The sequence below is a fragment of the Canis lupus genome, chromosome 16 (assembly GCF_003254725.2).
Source record: "Canis lupus dingo isolate Sandy chromosome 16, ASM325472v2, whole genome shotgun sequence".
NCBI classification, from domain to species: Eukaryota; Metazoa; Chordata; class Mammalia; order Carnivora; family Canidae; genus Canis; species Canis lupus.
The window spans coordinates 42,564,257-42,585,448 of record NC_064258.1 but is presented as its reverse complement, the minus strand read 5'-3'; the positions used below and the strand labels follow the sequence as shown (position 1 = coordinate 42,585,448).

The 21,192-nt window shown below is 37.6% G+C and overlaps 2 long non-coding RNA genes across 2 annotated transcripts in view; one reads left to right on the top strand and one right to left on the bottom strand.

The window, feature by feature from the left end:
• Positions 1-6,396: 6,396 nt before the first annotated feature.
• LOC125752672 (uncharacterized) overlaps positions 6,397-21,192 on the bottom strand; it is a 34,497-nt gene continuing 19,701 nt past the window's right edge. Inside the window, exons 2-3 of the long non-coding RNA XR_007402748.1 lie at positions 11,376-11,514; positions 6,397-6,555 (exon numbers count right to left, since the gene is read on the bottom strand). This is a non-coding gene — a long non-coding RNA (uncharacterized LOC125752672). The remainder of the gene's footprint in view (positions 6,556-11,375; positions 11,515-21,192) is intronic.
• On the top strand, positions 11,634-13,043 carry LOC112675171 (uncharacterized). Its single transcript, XR_003145791.2, has 3 exons — positions 11,634-11,715; positions 11,788-12,031; positions 12,261-13,043. It is a non-coding gene; the product is annotated as an uncharacterized LOC112675171 (long non-coding RNA).

Below are 21,192 nucleotides of genomic sequence, written 5' to 3'. Positions count from 1 at the left end.
AATTTCTAAACTAAGAATATGCAAGTGTGTGTGTGTGTGAGTGTGTGCAGTCCTTTGCAGTTTTTTCTCCTTTTATTTACTAGGTCATTGATACGTTATGTAACGTGACTGCCTCCTGGTCAGCTCCAGCATGGACCACAAACAATGGGGTGGCTGCAGAAAGCACAAATAAAACAGTGGTATGCCACACTCCATTATTTTGCACGAGATTTTTCATGATTTCCTCAAAAAAAAAAAAAAAAAAAAACATAGGAATTAGTGGTTCTGAACTATTTATGCCCATAGCATTCTACTCCAATTTGACCATACAAATAGCTTATTGTGGCACCTGCATTAGACAGCAACCTTTTTGAAAAGTTCCACATAGCATTTCCATCCACCTAAACCAAGGGTTGACACCCAAAACACCAAGGGAATGCACCAGACTCCCACCATAGTTCTCTACATTCCTTTGTGACCTTTGAGGATTTATTTCTCTTAAGAAAAAAAGAAAAATGATCTTTGTTTTCCACATAAGCCAAATTGCCAGAAAACTTCCAAGAAAAATTTGGAGGGAGGAAGGAAATTGGAGGTGTAGGGAGAAGGAACATAAACCTCCTTCCATCTTTTAAAATTCCAGTACTCAAGAGAAAGCAGAAGCTCAAAAGCAATTGGAAAAAATAATTCCTTTATAAGCAGCCAGGTAAAATCTTACTCTAATACAGTCGCAGAGAATACTGTGGTTATTCAAACAAAATAAAGCAACACAAAAATGTTTGACCCATGAAGTTCACTGTATGCATGATACCACCAGTCAATGAGTGCTAGGCATATCTTCCAGTTCTGCACTGTCATATTAAAGGGTCAGATCTGCAGAGAAATCTTGACAAAGAATTTCATTGACCTCACAATACATTTTATGTTTCTCCTCAGAAATGTTTAATGTCTGCAATTACATGTCAGCCACCTGAGAGCTTCAGAACACTACCCAACTGCAGTCATCTGAAAGGAAACCAGTCAGAAAAGAAAACTGGGACTTTACTGTCCTCTGGTGGATACCCAGACTAAAGACTATTTCTGAATTATCTTTAGAAGTTTTTTGAGAAGTACTGTGAATAGCTGCATGTGGCTGGAGGAGGTTCTTGTTACTTAAAACAAGCAAACAATGCTTAATCCATGCCATGTATACACGACCCTTTTGACAGCTTAAATAATCCAGTGCACATTCACCTACATCAGACTGGATTAATATTAAAATCAAGGAGTGATTTTTAAAATATTTTAGTTGTTCATTTTAAGAGCTCTTAATTCCAATGTTCACATTAAAAGCATTTTTTTGGTCAATGTGAAAGATGCTTATTGACATTTATTTCTAATACTAAATAATTACCACCACCATCTGTCGAAAGAAATGGAGACACCAGGATTAATTAAAAGAATGCTATTTCACAGGTCAACATTATACAAGCCATTAAGTACATTTGTGTATGTTGTTTACAGATTTGGTTTGTTTTTGAAACTAAAATTTCTTTAAATATTGTCTTTATGCTTAAATTTCAATGTGGCTGAAGACAACTCTGGAAAGAAGATATGCAGATGGCTAACAGACACATGAAAAGATGCTCAACATCAGTCATCATCAGAGAAATGCAAACCAAAACCACAATGAGATATTACTTCATACTTGTCAGAATGGCTAAAATCAAAAACACAAGAATCAACAAGTGTTGGCAACGATGTGGAGGAAAGGGAACCTTTGTGCACTGTTGGTGGGAATGCAAACTGGTGCAGCTATTGTGGAAAACAGTATGAAGTTTCCCCAAAAAATTAGAAATAGAATTACAATATGATCTAGTAATTCCACTACTGGGTATTTACCCAAAGAATATGAAAACACTAATTCAAAAAGATATATCCACCCCTATGTTTATTGCAGTGTCATTTATAATAGCCAAATTATGGAAGCGGCCCAAGTGGCCATTGATAGCCGAAAAGATAAAGAAGATATGGTGTGTGTATGTGTGTGTGTGTGTATATATATATATTATATATATATATATATACATTATATATATATAATGGAATATGAATAAGCCGCGAAAAAGAATAAGATCTTGACATTTGCAATGACATGGATGGATCTAGAGGGTACAGTGTGAAATAAGTAAAATAAGTCAGTCAAAGAAAGACAAATACCATATGATTTCACTCATATGTTGAATTTAAGAAACAAAACAAATGAAGAAGAAAAAAGGACAAACAACCATATTCTTAACTATAGAGAACAAACTCATGGTTACAGAGGGTAGAGGGGACAGATGGGTGAAATAGGATAAGGGGATTAAGAATACACTTATCTGGGGATCCCTGGGTGGCTCAGCAGTTTGGCATCTACCTTCAGCCCAGGGCGTGATCCTGGAAACCCAAGATCGAGTCCCACGCCGGGCTTCCTGCTTGGAGCCTGCTTCTCCTCTGTCTGTGTCTCTGCTTCTCTCTCTCTCTATCTGTGTCTCTCATGAATAAATAAATAAAATCTTTTTTAAAAAAAAGAATATACTTATCTTGATGAGCACTGAGGAATGTATAGAATTGCTGAATCACTATATTGTACACCTGAAACTAATAGTGTATATCATTTTTTTAATTCAATGGGGATGAATTATTTTGAAAATCATTTTGTGTCTGTAATCATGGCTATAAATTGACTGTGTCCTGGACACTCCAAATGCGGCCCAATGAAGACCTTCTATATTCAATAAACTGAAAAATCAGTATATTCCATTTCCAGCCATAATAACATCACTGTAAAGATGAGCCACTGATGTCTGTTTTTATCCAAACCTAGCCCATTTGGAAGACAAGGGAAACAATATTTACTGAGCCCCTTTTCTGCCCAAGTATTATCTCATGTAACCCCATAGCAATACTGTGAGGTACCCATTGCTATATACATTTCAGAGCTGAGAGAACAGACTCAAAGCCCACATACAAGGCAGCCTGGGTGGCTCAGTGGTTTAGCGCCGCCTTCAGCCCAGGGCCTGATCCTGGAGACCTGGGATCGAGTCCCACATTGGGCTTCCTGAGTGGAACCTGCTCTTCCTCTGCCTGTGTCTCTGCCTCTCTCCCTCTGTGTCTCTCAAGAATAAATAAATAAAATCTTTAAAAAAAAAAAAAAAAAAAAAAACAAAGCACACATACAGAAAGGACTGCTAGCATTTACCACTCCACCCTCCCAGCTCAGGCTTCAAAGACATGATCTCACCCCTACCTTAGACTCTCTCTCAACGAGACTTTTCTACACTTAATAGAGAAAGGAAAGTCAAGGAGAAAATATCTAGAGCTTCACCCTTGATGCTGCCACTGACATACGCATAACCTGGGATACATCATAACCTTTTTAAACCTCACTATCTACATCTGTACAAGGGGAATAGTATTAGTCCCATATCTTTCTCACTTCATAGTCATTTAAATGAAATGTTTTTACTAGCAAATTTTTTGTACTGAGAAGAACTTATTTCAATTAGTATTCTTTAAGGGGGCTGCTTAGGGCAAAGAGCTCTGACTCTGGAAGTAGACAGAACTGGGTGCGAACCCCAGCTCCACACCTCGCCCACCAAATAACACTGCTCAGCAGCAAGCCCAAGAATACTGGCTGCTAAAGAGATCAGTAACAACCCTCTGCCAGTGTTGTTCTGAGGATCAAATTAATGTGGTAAATGTTCAACATATACTCATTAATTTTTATCTCCCCAATATCTTTAACTTGATCGAAACTTCGTCTATCTGAAATTCTTAAATCCGGCTGGGAAAAGGGACTAGATTCTACTCAGAGTCCCTTCCAGTCCTGTACTTTTTTTTTTTTTTTTCAGTCCTGTACTTTTGAAACCATTATTATATAAGACTTTCTAAAGTGCTTAGGAAATAGGGAGGAATAAATAGGAGGCTTCCATGATCTCATCATGATTATAGGAAGTGAAAGAAACTTCAAGAACACCTAGTCCAGTTTCTTACTTTAGATACAAAAAACCTTGGCCCAGTCTATTTGCCCCAAGAAAGAGCCAAGACTAGAATCCTATCCCAGTGGGTTCCAAAAGACATCATGATGCTTCTCTGACCCTACCCGAGCCAAATCTTGCTGAAGCACACACTGCTGAACAAGCTGACTTATAATATGGGGTTGGTAGATCAATCCACCCCTCAAATCCTGAAAGGTAGTATAATAATCAGGCCTCAGCTGAGGTAATGCCTTAAATGAACATCATTAGAGATATTTTTTTTATATCTGGATAGAAATAAGCCTATAGTCTTAAACACAACTTTTAAAAATCTGCAGGATTTATGTTCTGTGTAGAGAATGTGAATACATTACCCAAAACTGCTGCTAAGCACATTAGTGTAAAACTAAATAAATAAATAAAACCGGAAGGTCAGAAGGAATTGTTGTTGGCAAAACTGAGAAAGAGATGGTGTTTAGCTACAGAAATGCCCCCATCTCTTGGCTTATCCTTGGCTCCATATCCCCCATCTTTGGAATGTTGAAGTATTGTTCACCCAGTCACATCATGCTTTGTAGAAGGCAACCTCATTATATTCTTTCCTGAATTCATTACAGAATTAAAAAGCCCTGCCCAGGATCTATAATAGAATATTACCACAATTTAGTCCTTGCCAACATTCAGCATCCGAAGCATCCTGTCTCCCAGAATATATTACAAAGATATTTCATCATAAACTTAGTTGTCTTTCAGAAATGAATACAAACAGCAAATAGCACCTTGTTTGATCTAATTAGGCTGGAAAGGAACTTTGATCTGTCTTCCAAATTTAATAATGGGTGACCCATCATGTGTCGATTCTGCTTCCTTCCCAGCAAGCACCCCCTACTCCCTCAGATTTCATAGGCTTCCCCATTACTCTTTGTGGTGTGTTGTTTACTTGGGTGATTAGTTTAGTAGAATCCCTGCCTGGAGAATGATTTTGGATTTACTAGGCCTGATTTATTTACGTGCCAATGCCGCAGCAGCAGTACCAGGCATTTGCATTGGAAAACAAAAATTATTACCATTACATCTTTGGTGTCATACCTGCACATACATATTAATTATGAATGAAGATACATTGCCTTTCAAAAACTGACAATATTTTTTTGGTAGTAGCCTATGTCCATGTGCTTTCTGAGAAAATGGTAATATAATATTTTTAGGAGTATTGACTTGTCAATATAGCACTGTACAACCCCAACATTCTCAAGTACTAACCAAACATATGTTTAAAAGAAATATTCCACCACAGAGAGTAATACATAAACACAAATCTAAACTTTCCTTTTATCTACCTCAGTTAACATACATTTTAGGTGTATCTCTCCTTAAATTATAAACCCAGAAGTCAGGTCTGCTGGAGAAGTTCATAATCAGCCAGGGAACATTCCTATATTACTTATAACTTAATGACATATGCATTTGTATAGTTGTCTACATTAGACAAAGACTTGTTTTCAAGCTTCTGGTAATCCCTAGAAGTAGGAAAATATGGGTAGGCCAATCCAAGATTTTATAAAAAGAGACTTACAATACCCCAGTGTCCCCAAGATCCATTCAAAATATCACCTTAGAGAAGAGGCCCTTTTAATAAAATAGTCACTCAACTCTTTGGATGAGATCCCAAGGAAGATCTTTCAAACATCAAATTATACTGCACAGCAAATTTGCAGAGTTGAAATACATTTATGTCTTGTATCATCTCTTGGTAAAACAGAAAGGCAGGGAATTTGACTTTTGACTATCTTTCAGTAAGAAAGCAAGCTATTCTTTCTCCTTCACTTATTTTTAAACCCACTAAGCTTTTACTGGTAGTAGAAACATGGAAATAGTCTAGGAAAGAAATTCTAAAAAGTAGAACTGCATCATTCATTTTAAAATATTTTTCTGAAATTGTGAATGTTCCTTCCCTAAAAATTAGGTTGAATTAACAAGGGGTGCTCTTTAGGGCTGATTTGCCTCTCCTCTGCATGTTCCTGCAATTCAGGGGACTCTCACCAGCTAGATAATTATGACTTGCATTTTATAGCAAGAGCCCCAACATCTCTACTTTGTAGGGAAGAGAGAAAATTTGAGAGATCAGCTGAAGCAGAAGAACCAGACATTTCCCTGAGATTTATCTATAAAAACCAAGTTCTCTGTTTGAAATATATCATATTGATTAACGTATAATACATTATCATTGATCAAGTATTAGCTGCTTATCATTTTATATTATCTTATAATAAGGTATAACTTGAAATATTTTTTAAAAATTATTTAGAGATGGATAAGTATAGTTCCTACTCTCCAATTATTCTCAACACTAGTTTTGCTTCTCAGACCTTTCATAGAATTATTTGGTATATTTAGTCATTAGTCATGATAAGCCATATTTTCCCATAACAGCAAATTAACCCCCCAAATTATCAGGGTCTTAACACAGTAAAGATGTATTTCTCACTCAAGTCCAATACAGGTCAGAGGGCCTCTGCTTGACCTAGTTATTCAGGAAGCCAGGTGATGGACACTCACATCTCAGCATGTGGTCTCACTACCAAGACAGAGAAGAGAAAACATGAACTCAGTCTAAGCTTCATCCCAGAACTCACATAAATGACTTTACAACATTCAGCCTCAGCCAGTACAAATGACATGGCTCCAACCTAAGTAGAATGGAAGCTGTGAACTGTAAGTGAGCAAATTGATATTCAAAGAGTATCCCAGCATACCTGGAATCCTTTTCCTGAAAGTCAGAGACTCTCACACTCTACTCACTCAAAATTAGGTTTGGTACTCTTCACTTTAGACAGATGAAAACTGTCTTGAAACATGATAGCTCTTCCTTGTACGTGCCTCCTGCTTTTATAATCAAAAGCCATTGGTCAAATTGATTCTTGTTTTTCAAAGACAAGTCCAGTGTATCATTTAATTTCTCATTAAAAAGGCACTAATGATAATAGCAAGAGCTCTTGCTTAAAATAAACAGCAGAATCAGAACATAGCTCTAGCCTTTATTAGCTAAGATGCTTAACTTTCTGTACTTCTGTTATTTCAGCTTATTATGGGGATTGTTCTATTATTTAATTCCTTTTTAAAGATTTACTTATTATTTTAGAGCAAGAGCTCACTTGAGTGTGGAGAGGAGGGGCAGAGGGAGAGGGAGAGAGAGAATCTCAAGCAGACTCAGCTGCTGAGCACAGAGCCCGAAGTGGGTTCAATCTCACCACCCTGAGATCATGACCTGAGCCAATATCAAGAGTTGGATGCTTAACAACCAAAGGACCCACGTTGGTGCCTAAATGATAACTTACTTAACAAAAGAATAGATATCCTAACACATCTCAGTATGTGCCATAACACCTAGCATATCACCCTGCCCAGGTGTTCGGTTGATTTACAGGTACATCAGGAGTCTTTTTTTCACATTGGGTATATCATATATTCATTCTCATCAGCATAGATCTGGCATTGACTTTTACAGAAAACTGCAAGTTGTAACCAAATTTTTGACAGGTAAGTTTCAGTATTTCTGATTCTGTCAAGTGAGCTTCTGGCTCAGGTGAACTCTCCCTTAGCTTAGGGCATGAGGCTTTGATTAAGATGTTGATTTGTGAGGTCTCCCACATTAACACTCTCAGAGAATAACTTTGGTGCATCTGATCTTCTTTTTATAAAGAAGATAAAATGTTCCACTCATTGCACATCATATATTTTCTCTTAAAAGCTAAGCCAATCTTCATTTTCTGACCTAATCACTTCTAGCTTTCTCCTCTTGGCTTTTAGACATTATTTAGTCTGACCTTACCCTAGTTCTCTAACCTCATGTGGACTAAGGCTTGCAAAGACTAGTATTAAAGAATAACATATTTTGGACTAAACACAGCTGTCTTTACAGAGGAAATAGTTACAGGAAATTGAGAATGTTTTAAAACATTGCACACATTGCCCTCCTTCACATTCAGCCTTGAATCTAGACAGGTTTGTAACTACCTAGACTAAAGGAGAATGGCAGAAGTAACTCTGGCTAACTCCCAAAATGGGTTCTACAAGGTAATGCAACTTCTGCTCATACACTGGAACATTCATGCTTGAAGTACTGAACCACCACGCAAGGGCAACTATCCTAAAGCCATTAAGATGTTATGGAAAGGCCACATGTAGGAGGAAACCAAGCCACATGGAAAGGCCATTTGTAGTGCTCAGTAGCTCCAGTCTTTGCATTGTCCCAGCCCCAGATCTGACGTGTGAATGAAGAAGGCTTCAGCTGATTCCATTCAACCGTCTCTTTAGTCTTTCCAGCTGAAGAGGAGATGTTATGGAATACAGACAAGTCATCCACACTGTCCAGTCTGAGTGCTTGACCTAAATAATCAATTAACGTAATAAAATGGTTGTTCTAAGTCTTAAAGATTTGAGGTAATTTGCTATGCAGCACTAAGAACTGAATGAAGTATATGCCTACAGCTCCTACACTAGTTTTCTAAGGATGCTGTTAAAAAAAAAAAAAAAAAAAAAAAGTACCACATACTGCATGGTTTAAACCCATGTCTCACAGTTCTGGAAGTTTAGAAGTCCAATATCAAGGTATCAGCAGGATTGTTTCCTTGAGTGTCAAGAAAGGATCTGTCCCAGGCCTCTCACCTTGGCTTACAGGTGACTGTCTCCTCCTTGTGCTTTTCTTTTTTTTAAGATTCATTTTTTGTTCATTTATTTGAGAGAGCAAGAGAGCAGAAGAGAGCATGAGTAGGGGGAGGGGCAGAGGCAGAGGGAGAAGCAGGCTCTCCGCTGAGCAGGAAGCTCCAAGTGGGGCTCAATCCTAGGATCCCGGGATCATGAACTGAGCCAAAAGTAGATATTTAACTGACTGAGCCACCCAGGTGCTCCTCCTCCCTGTGTCTTTACATTATTTTTCCTCTGTGCCTGTCTTTGCTCAAATATTCCCTTTATAAGTGGACAGTAGCCATATTGTATTAGGGCCCAACCTAAAAACCTCATTTTAACTTGATTACCTTTTGACAGAGCATTAAACATCTCTGTCTTATGTCTCCAGATAGTCACATTCTGTCTCCAAGTACAGTCACAGTCTGAGGTAAGTAGAGGTTAAAATTGTAACACATGAATTATTGGAGTATATAATTCAACCCATGACAGGTCCAAAGGCAATTTACATATGGCTTTATATTGAGAGGCATTTACATATGGTATCTCTGAGGTAGGGAAAGAAATTGCTTAAAAAGATTATTGGGCAAAGTTCCATCTTTTTATGCACATAAATATGGTGTGTGTGTGTGTGTGTGTGTTTTGAGACATGAATGGATTTTTTAAAGATTTTATTTATTTATTCATGAGAGAGAGAGAGGCAGAGACATAGGCAGAGGGAGAAGCAAGCTCCCAGTGGAGAGCCTGATGAGGGACTTAATTCCAGGACCTGAGTCAAAGGCAGATGATCAACCACTGAGCCACCCAGCCACCCAAAACATGGATGGATCTTGAGGGAATTATGCTAAGTAAAATAATGAGACAAAGAAAGAAAAATACTGTGCAATATTACTTGTATGTGGGATCTAAAAAAAAACAAATTTTCAGAAAAAGAATAGAATGGTGGCTACTAAGGGCTGACACACAAGGAGAAGTGGGGAGATACTAGTCAAAGGGTATAAACTTCCAGTTTTAAGATGAATAAATTCTGGGGAATATAATGTACAGCATGGTGACTATACTTAACAATACTATGTTATATACTTGAAGTTTCTGAGAGAATAGACCTTAAATATTCTTATCATATGCACACACATACACACACACACAAATGGTAATCATGTGAGATAATAAAGGTGTTAACTAACCCTACGGTAGTAATCATTTCACAATATATACATATATCAAATCATCACATTGTATACCTTAAACATACACAATATTATATGTCAATTATATGTCATTATATTTTGGGTGATGGGGGGGGTGAGAGGAAAAGCAATCAGATTCAAGTTCTAGGCATGAAAAACATAGTAATAAAGATGAAGAATATGTCAGATCCAAGAGCTCAGAGAAAACTAAGCTGGAATAAATAACAAAACACATGTGTATGCACAAATGCATGCACACCTAGGCACCTCATACTCAAACTATGAAAACAAAACACAAATAGGAAATCCTAAAGACAAGAAAAAAGGGAGAAATACTTTCAATTGGGAGACAACTCTCCATTTGTCTCTTGTTTCTAAATGTCTCACAAAGGGAGGCACTGATTGCCTATTGTTACAGACTATCTGTATAATTGTATACAAAACAACTTAAGACAGAAATGCTGTCTCCTGCTATAGCAAAGAGCAGGTTTGCTTCCAGTCATAGAAGATACAGTGTCTCTCTCCATAACAAAGGTCAAACAGGCTTACTCCTCATTATAAAAGATTTGGTTCCCCTAAATTAAGGTTTCCTCTCCTGAGGTCCCTCTGGGACCATTTGCCTTGTCATTGTAGGACTTGGGGGCAAGTGGAACACATGCAAATATACTGGTATTCATGCTACTTTCTGTGCCATGAGTAATAAAATTCTTTGTTTCTCCCTCAGGAGTCTTGTATCATCTGCCAGCTTCGATGAACCTGTAGTGAGCTAAACTTGTAGCCTGCAAGTAGAGTAAAATCCTGGACCCTTTACTGTTCCTTACAGTATGAAAAAATTATAGTAGACTTCTCATCAGAAAACATGCAACACAAAATACAATGGGGTACTGCTTAAAAGTGCTGAAAGAAAAAACTGTCAACCCATTGCTCTATTCTAAGGATGTCTTTCAAAAAATTAAGGAGAAATAGACTTTCTCAGATAAGCAAAACTGAAAAGACTCATTGCCAACAAATCTGCACTATAAGAAATAGTTTTTAAGGATTTATTTATTTATTTATTTATTTGAGAAAGAGAGCATGAGCAGGAGGGTCGGGGGGAGAGAATTTCAAGAATACTTCACACTAAGTGCAGAGCCCCACTCAGCTCAATTTCATGACCCTGAGATCACGACCTGAGCCAAAACCAAGAACTGGACACTTAACTGACTATGCCACCCAGGCACACTGGAGCATAAGAAATATTAAAAGAGTTCTTCAGAAGGAAAGAACATGATAGCAGACAGAAACTTGTATTTACACAAAACCATAAAGTATGTTAGAAATGGAATGAATAAATATTGGATCTCCTGGACACCAATACCTGCCCCAGTCATCCCTAAATTTGTCTTTTCCCTTTGGAGACTAAGTAGACAGTCACCCCAAGGGGGTGGGGGGAAGGGACAAGTCCTACAACCATGTCAGGAAACCCAGAAAAAATGTGCACAAATGGTATTGAGACCAACCACATCATAACAACATTGGATACCTTTACGATAGTGCACGGAAGATTCAGAGTTGAAGTAATTCCCATCTGGAGGTGTTGATGAATATATCAGTTCCCAGGGCTACAGCTTCTGCAAAAGGAATTCAGGCTCTGCCTAAGGACTTGAGCAGCATTCCTTTGGCTAAAACATAGAATAAGAGAAAAGGGAAAAAGCAGATATTCTGTGAGAGGAACTTCATCTTGGGAACTTCTAACGCTTCATAGAAACAAGAAGTGGACTTCACAATGGAAGGAGTTCCACTTAGTTTGTAGGGTGGCAGCAAACTTGGGAGTTTATCATGTTCACTTAGACTACATGCCATTTGGATTATGCTGATGTCTGGTGAGTTTCATTGGATAACATGTCTACGGCTGCCACTTTGTGCTCACCAATATCTAGTTCTCTTCTTTCTAGGCACATGGAAGACTATGCTTCCCAGACTCCTACAGTTACACAGGGTCACAAGAAAACTTCTAGCCAATGAAATAGCAGCAGAAATGGTATGTGTCACTTCCAAGCTGAAACCATGAAAAATTTCTAACAACCCGTTAGCTTCTTTTTATCTTCATCCAAGAATGTGGAGGTCTTGTATGGAGTTGGTAGACAAGATTAAAGCGGTCTGAACTGCTGAGCCATCACAAGGACCACGCTTGCCCTGGTAAGTTGCCTGGTCATATAAATTTTTTGTGTGTCAAGCCACTTGGGGAAAAAAATTAACACAGGAAATTAACAACTTTCTGAAGTTTGCTTTTACCTAAACCTCTCTCCATAGTTTTAAAATAGTTTCTAAGATACAAAAGGAAAGAAAAACAGAAGGCAAGGATTAAAAAACCACCTTGAGTAGAAATAGTTCTGAATTCTTGTTCAGTTTTTTTTTTTTTTTTCAGATATGTCAGCAAGCATGAGGCCATCTTTGGTTCTGATACAACTGTCATTGATCATGTTCATGAGTGTAGCTATGATACCAGGTCTAACCTGTATATCCTCACTTGTTTTCTATGTCAGAAGAACACAATAGTGAAAAGCGATGTTCTTAACGTGATGAAAATCTCTCCAATTCACAATCAGTTGAAAATGCTACGGGCCCACTGCCAGAGAGCATTCTTATGCTGGATCTTTTTCTCAGCACCCTAAATTAACCAGCTGGAATTCCCTTTTAAGTGCCAACCTATTCAGCCTTTCAAAATGCAGTTTTTCTTTTAGTGGGAGATCTGCCTCTCGTCATAGAGATGGAACAATGCATTCTTGACTTCTCCCACAAAGCAGACTTTTTTGAAACAATAAACTCAAAGGAAGGTAAAGACAGATCCCAGAGCACTTGTTTCAGGCAGGATATATGGACCCTGCCCATAGATCAAGGCAGACTCCTAGAGCACTGACTGTCACCTCACAAACGCTTCAGCAGTAACAGCCAGGCGTGCCTGCCTCATAAGTAATTCTTCAGGGCAAAATAAGTCAAGAGAGAAAGAGCTCTTGTAAATGACTAATTGAACTAATTAAGTCTACTGATGAAGAAGAGCTCCCTGGTCCAGAAGCAAAACACTTGGCACGATGTTTCAAAAATGAAGAAATGCATATTCTTCTGGTATATCTCAAATTCTTGTTTGGGAAAATACAACGCACTACTCAACATCATTGTAATGCCGAGATACCCAACATTAAAAAGAAGGACAGGCATATATAACACTATAAAACATACATTTCAAAAAGATTAAGTGATGTAAGAGAAGTTTTTTCATTTATTTGTTCAAAAAACATTTATTGCACATTTATTTTATGCCAGGCTTTGAACTGACCTAATTTACACAAGGGATAATATTTTGAGATATCAATACTTTGTCCTCCTTGCATTTTTCCCTTTTCCCAATATAACAGAGTACGTATCCTGCAGAGTGTGGCTACCGAGTCAAACTATCATGCTTCATTCCATAGCTGTCCCCCTACCAGCTATGTGACTTTAACAAGCTAATCTTTGCGTTTAAATTCCCTCATCTATACAATGAAGGATGATGAAAGAGTCAATATATGTAAAGTATTTAGAACGGTGTTTGTAAGACAATAGTAGCTCAGTACTACCCATTATTATTTGCTATTTTTATTTCCTTATCCCAAATTCAAACTGGTAGCTATTCCTTGTCTCAGAAGTATATGGCAGAGAATGGTGTAAATGTCCCCAAAAATCACTCTGAGGGCCTAAAGGAATCAATATCTTAGCATACTGTGAGGAGGCTCTGAGTGCTTAGCTTGCCGCTGGTCTGAACCCCTCCCTGGAGGAGCTTCGTCACATAGTTCCATTCCTGATTAGTACAACAGCCCTACATTCCTCTAGGGCAGCAGAGCTTGCTCCTGATTTTTGTCAATCTGCTCTCAGAAAACCTTCCCTCAGGGGCACAGCTTGTCATTCACGCTATCTCCTCTCTGGGCAACCGGAACCAGGCCTATGTCCTGCTGCTCCCTGGATCAAGTCCCATCAAGTGCTTGATGGCCTCAGCTACTTCTGGTGCAGAGTAGGTTTTGACCTGTTCCATAAAAATCAAGGTTTTGACCCACTTCCTATTATGTCCCTACGATGAACCAAATGTTTGTGTCTTCTCGAAATTCATATGTTGAAATCCTGACCCCCAATGTGATGGTACTGGGAGATAGGGTCTTTGGGAAGTGATTAGGCCTTGGAATTGGAGCTCGAAAATGGGATTAGTGCCTTTATAAAAGAGGCCCCAGAGAGCAATCTTCCCCTTCAGCCACAGGGGAATACAGTGAGAAGACAGCCATCTACAAATCAGAAATTGCGCCCCACTCCCCTCCCCCAGACACTGGACCTGCTAGCACCTTGTCTTGGACCTCCCAGCTTGTTATAGCACCCTAGACAGACTAAGACACTCACTTTGGCTTCTTTTCGCTTCTTTTCACATTAAAGGAAAGTCTCTTCGCCTCCCAGTAGTACGCTAGAGCCAGTTTGCACTCGCTGGGAGAATAGACCGTGCTAATCTCTTCCTAATTCTGTTCAGTAATGAGATGTTGGGAGCTTGAAAGTAGCCATAGTAGGCATATTTATGTACACCTCAGAGATTCTGCAAGTCCTGCAGATCAGGACTTTTTATTTTTCCGGAAAGCTGGTTTACCAGCATACCACTGTCTTTGCCTCAGACACAGAATTCCTGCATCTTCCCTGACTCTTAAAGACCCTACTGTAGGCCATACCTCGGCCTCTCAGTTAGGAAGAAAGGTTGAACAATATTCTCCTAAATTGGTCTCTCATGTAATTTCAGATTCTCCTCCACACTGCTGCCAAAGTAATCTTTCTAAAACACAAATCTCATCTGATATGCAAAGTTTAAACTTTAACATGACATTCAAAGTCCTTCTAATCAGGCACCAATTTTTCTTTTACCTGCTTTTATCTTAATATATATTCATCTCATTTCCTTCCACTTTCCTCCAGATCCCAAATATGCTAAAGCACTTATTATTCCCTAAAGATTCCACACACTTTCAGACTCTCCTGCCTCTAATCTATACTGTTGCCTTAGCCTGGAACATCCTCTCTTTGCTTGAATGCACCCTCTGCTCCAAAGCTTTCCTTGCAATAGTGGGCAGAATGACAACTTTGTTTCTCTTCTCTCATTCCTCTATTGAGCACTAGTTCCATTAATTCCAGATGGCTATACTCATGTTTTAATTTCCTTGCTGTGTTACACTCCCAAAGGGTCAACTGGGTGACCCATCTTTGTATCTACTAGACAAAGTAAGTACCCAGCAAAATATTGGTGCTCAAACATTTTTGAATGACTTAATGAAGATCTAGAAGAGGCACCAAAGGACAACCATGACAACAAAAGTTCTGTCTTCCTCTTCCCCTCCTGAACGATTCACCCCAAAAGCCATTAGGTGGGGCTGGGCAAGAAAGAAGTCTATGCCATTTATGAGAGGAGGGGAGGGAATGCAGCTGAAATGCCCAGAGCAGGGTGCCAGGGGCTGAGCAAGGGAAAGAGGGTATCCAAGAGGTAGGGCAAGAGGGAAACCTGGTATACTTTTAGATTTCAAGTGAGGTATAAAGGACATTCACACTGAGATGTGCTAAAAGATCAAAAGCCAAATTAAGGGGCTTCCAGGAGCAAAAGCCAGTGGGGGGAATGAAACATCAAATAATGGTAGCAATGGATTCTAGTCCATGGAATAATGTAGAAAAACATAAATCCATATGGATATAAACAAGTATATAAATTAATTCAAGTTTGCTGAGGAATGCAATACTTTCACAGATTCAAAGTACTTCCCACAAAGTACTTGTTAATTACAAAGGGAAAATGAGCAACTTTAGAAGACTAGTAGACACTTATATTAATCAAGTGAACAAACATTATCAGAAACATTATCAGAGGGACACCTGGGTGGCTCAGCGGTTGAGCGTCTGCCTTTGGTTCAGGGCATGATCCCAGGTCTGGGATCGAGTCTCACATCAGGCTTCCTGCATGGAGCCTGCTCCTCCCTCTGTCTGTGTATCTGCCTCTCTTTCTCTCTCTCTCTCTCTCTCAAATAAATAAATAAAATCTTTAAAAAAAAAAAACATTATCAGAAATGGGACAAATAGAAACTGTGCTTCCCTGGGTAGAATGCAATGAGAAGAATGAAGTCACTTGTTTGATATTTCTGCCAAAGATGCATGTCTTGAATGTAATCATGGGGAAACATCACACAAATCCAAATTGATGGACATTCTACAAAATAACTGGCTTGTAATCTTCAAAAGTGTCAAGATGATGGAGGTTAAGGAAAGAAAGAGGAACAACTTTTCCAGACTTAACGAAACAAATATACATGACAGCTGAAAACAACATTTGATTCTGCACTGGATCCTTTTGCTGTAAAGAGTAATATTACCAGGACAATTGGCAAACTTAAATGGTGTCTGCATTTTATATGGTGGTAATGTAGCAGTGATGATTTTCTAATTTTGATGGTTATATTGAGGACATCTAGGAAAATGCTCTTATTTTTTGGAAATATATCATAGAATATTTAAAAGATATAGGGCATCATATCAGTAATTTGCTTTCAAGAGAATCAGGGAAAACGTTCTTTACATTGTGCTTATAACTTTCCTGTAAATTCTAGAATAAAAGCAATAAGACTGTGTTTATACATAAATTATTCCTTGACATTGATAATGCATCATTACTGGAAAACCAGCCAGCCACATTGGTTCTATGTGCACACTATTTGTACTAAGTATCAGAAATAAGACATTTTGATTTTCTTTCTCTTTTGGTATATTTGAAGCATATCATTAGCTGTAAAAAATATATATATACTTTTTACTTAATAAATACTCTTTCTTAAAACTTCTATATATGAGTGTTGAATTTTTCTAGTAAAAAAATTATATTTTGGTTTTGTTTCAGTGCTTTTTTTAAAAAATTGATGGTAGCAGAAAATATTAATGTCTTTAAAACCCTGACTTTCTTGCTGTATCCACATTTGCTTTCCGTGTTTTTGTGTAATTGATAAAATTAGTTTAGACACTCTTGCTTGTGGTGTTTTGAAATAGAAATGGAATACGTCAAAGCAGTCAACCACAAACATACACACCTACCCTCAGAGGGGCCAAATGCAGCTAAAAGGTTATCAGACATCAGGCAGGGACAGATGAGGTTTACCAACTCATTTGCCCAGCCAGTCACCTTCCTACGAAACAACATGCCCCCCTCTGTTTGAATCACTCTATTTCCTTGATTCTAAGATCATGTTTTTTATACTTATTTCTGAAATAAAAATTAATTCTGCAATCTCTGTCAAAACAAATTTGCCATCTGCAAGGTACTAGTTATTATTGTAACTAATGTAACTAGTGTTATAACTAGTGTTGTAATTTGTTATGGCCTCTACACGTATGAACTTAGCTAGATCTCTTGATCTAGAATTTTTAGAGCTATGAAAGGTTATTATGAATCCATGAAGAATTGCCTCTGAAGGTCTAAACACCTGCCTATCAGACGCATCGGGTTGTTTACCTTTCAGAGACTTTTCAGAAATTCATAAATCAAGTAAGGAAAAAGTGAAACAACAAATTTAGACATAGTATTCTTCAATGTGTCTCAAAGGTATAGTAGCCAGTCATTCTCCTAGTGCTAAGGAGGTCCAGAGCAGGAGTATGGGTTATAGGAAACCATCTGTCATTATTATATTATGCATCACTGTGAACACTAAAAATGATTCAGGAGAAATGCTAGATTCTGAAAATGACAAAGATTTAGACTCAAACTTCAGGAAATAAAATAAATTTGTATAAGTAAACACATGCTATTGTCAGTTTTAAAAATAGTCTACATTTAATGCATTTTAATCTTATAAAAGTTGTATATATTGGCATCATGGAATTTTTATTGGCATCATGGAATTTTTAAAAAATAAAGGCACCAGTTCCATAGACAATGTTCCCTGACATAGTGCAAATAGTATTATGCAAATAGCTCAATACAATCACTGGATGTATTTCTGTCGGTTCACAATCACCTTTTCCCTTCTGAATTCTTTTCCAACTGTGGCAACAGAAGACCAAAACCTAGTAATGTTCTGGACACATAGATAGTTCTCCATAAATATTTGCTAATTAAACAAATAAACTAATTAATTGAGTTGAATCAGTTCATCCACATAAAAAAGAATGCATATTGATGCCTAAGAAAGTTTATATTAGCTCTGCCCTCTACTGCTTCTAACTCGAAAGATTTTCCAAGTCTCATTTTCATTTCTATTTATGTGACCTTTAAACTCCTTACTATGGGACTTTTTGTAGTTCTATGAAAAAAAAAATGCATCTTATAGATCATATTCAACTACAAAAGAAACTTGTCAGAGAATTTTATTCTTAAAATAACAAAACACCTGTCTGTTTTGAAAGCTAACCTATAAACCTATTCCTTTTTAGATTATATTTCATTATGCTGTTTTGATTAGAACTCGGTTTTACTATGCCCTAGGGTGCCAGCATGAAGAGTTAGGTTGAAATAAAATTCTGATTCATGGACTAATGAAAATCTTGATACTTCACTTCCAACATGACCTTTATCTTCACTCCAGTGCTCTTATTCAAGGAGTTAAAAGTCATAACTGGCTCAGGGAATACCTATGTTCCCTCTGTCTTCCATCTCCTAGATGCCACTGTTTATAAGTATACAGCAGATGCATATGAATAAATATGAATTAGACACAAAAAAAGGGTCATCTTTGATCTCTCCAACTTGATCTACTCTCTTCTTCAACAGCAAAAGATGCCCAATATCAGCATACAGTCACCACTTGCCTTTCGTGATTTCTCTAGCAATAGACTTTCTCTCTGATAAGTGTGACTGGCAGTTGAATCTAACAAGAAAGGTTTTGGCCTTTATTCTCTTCTGCTGATAAAATCGTATAAACTTGAAATAAACAATGGCTTGGGCCATGTGGACATGATACACAACTGCAGACTTCTCTAAAAAAACAACTTTATCTGACCCACGTCACTTGGCATTTTGAACATAATTCTTTGGTTAAGAAATACTAAGACTGGGCAGCCTGGGTGGCTCAGCAATTTAGTGCCACCTTCAGCTCAGGGCATGATCCTGGGGACCCGGGATCGAGCCCCACGTCAGTCTCCCTGCATGGAACTTGCTTCTCCCTCTCCCTGTGTCTCTGCCTCTCTCTCTCTCTCTCTCTCTCTCTCTCTCTCTCTCTCTGCATGTGTCTCTTGTGAATAAGTAAAATCTTAAAAAAAAAAAAGAAATACTAAGCCTATGTAGAATTCTTAGATGTTTACTTCATAGTAAAATCATGTAAAATCAATAAGCATTAAAAACCTAATAGGAGTTTATATCCAAAATATATAAAGAACTTACACAACTCAACACCAAAAAAATAATAATAATCTGATTTTAAAATACCCAGAGGGCCTGAATAGACATTTTTCCAAAGAAAACATACAGATAACCAACAGACTCATGAAAAGATGTTTAACATTAACAATCATCAGAGAAATGCAAATTAAAACCACGATGGAATACCACCTCACATCTATTAGAATAGCTAAAATTAACAACACAGGAAGCAACAATGCTGGTGCAAATGCTGGTTCCCCAGAAAGGGGAACCCTCTTACATTGTTGGTGGGAATGCTTTCTGGTGTGGTCACTCTGGAAAACAGTATGGAGTTTCTCCAAAAAGTTAAAAATAGAGCTAACCCATGATCCAGCAATTGCACTACTAGGTATTTATCCAAAGGATACAGAAATACTGACTCTAAGGGCACATGCACCCTGATTTTTATAGCAGCATATCAACAATAGCTGAATTATGTAAAGAGCCCAAGTGTTCATCAATGACAAATGGATAAAGATGATGTGGTATATATGTGTATATATACATATATATAATGGAATATATATATAAGGGACTATTACTCAGCCATCAAAAAGAATGAAGTCTTGGGGTACCTGAATGGCTCAGTTGGTTAAGCTACCTACTTTTGATTCTGCTCAGGTCATGGTCTCAGGGTTGCGAGATCAAGCCCCACGTTGGGCTCTGCACTGGGCATAGAGCCTGCTTAAATTCTCTCTCTCCTCTCCCTCTGCCCCATCCCATTCCTCTTTCTATCTTAAAAAAAAAAAGTAAAAGAAATCTGACCATTTACAGTGACATGGATGAAGCTAGAGTACATTATGCTAAGCAAAGAAGTCAATCAGAGAAAGACAAATACCATATGATTTCACTTATATGTGGAATTTAAGAAACAGATGAACATAGGGGAAGGGAAAAAAAGGGGGGGAGGCAAACCATAAGACACTCATAACTGTAGAGAACAAATTGAGAGTTGCTGAGGGGGAGGTGGGTAGGGAAGGGGCTAAATGGTGATGGGCATTCAGGAGGGCACTTATGATGAGCACTGAGTGTTTTACGTAAGAGACGAATCACTAAATTCTACTCCTGAAACCAATATTACACTATATGTTAACTGACATTTAAATAAAAACTTTTTAAAAATAAAATAAAATAACAAATGAGTAAACAAACAAATAAAAAGCAGAAACAGACCCGCTAAATATATAAAACAAATTGCTAGTTGCCATCCGGAAAGTGTAGAGGAGGCTAGGTAAAAATGGTAGAGAGAAGTAGGAGATACAGGTTTCCAGTTACATGATGAATATGTCACAGGGATAAAAGGTATAGCATAGGGAATATAATCAATGGTATAGTAATAGCACTGTACTTAGTACAATACATGGACTTGCCAAATTACTATGTTGTACACCTGAAACTAATGTAACATTTTGTATCAACTATGAAAGAATTAGAAAGAATCCGTAAAATATGAGAAAGAAAAAATCCAAAAAAATGAGCAAGGTAAGAAAAAAACGGACCATCTAAATACTACATTATGTTAAGAGGTGAATAGAACACAAGATATGTAATCAGAAATTCTGTTCTTGAATTGAAGTACTGATTTCATTTCAAGTTAACTAGCTGTGTAAACTTTGGCAAGACATTTGACTTCTTTACTCAAAAAATGGGAAAAAAATGGAGAAAAGATAATCATACAAATAATAATAATAACATAATTATTACACTTATCTCACAACATTATTTGGGAAATCAAAGATAATTTTTGTGCAATAATTTGTAAATAAGAACGATGTAAATGAAATCATCAAAGTAACACTAAACAACACAGTAACTAAGAAATCATCATGTTTGCCAACCCCACAAGTATACTGTTTCTTCCAAGAATTCTACATACTAGGAACTTTTACATGATACAATCCCCAGTGTCCTTATTGCAGGGAATGCC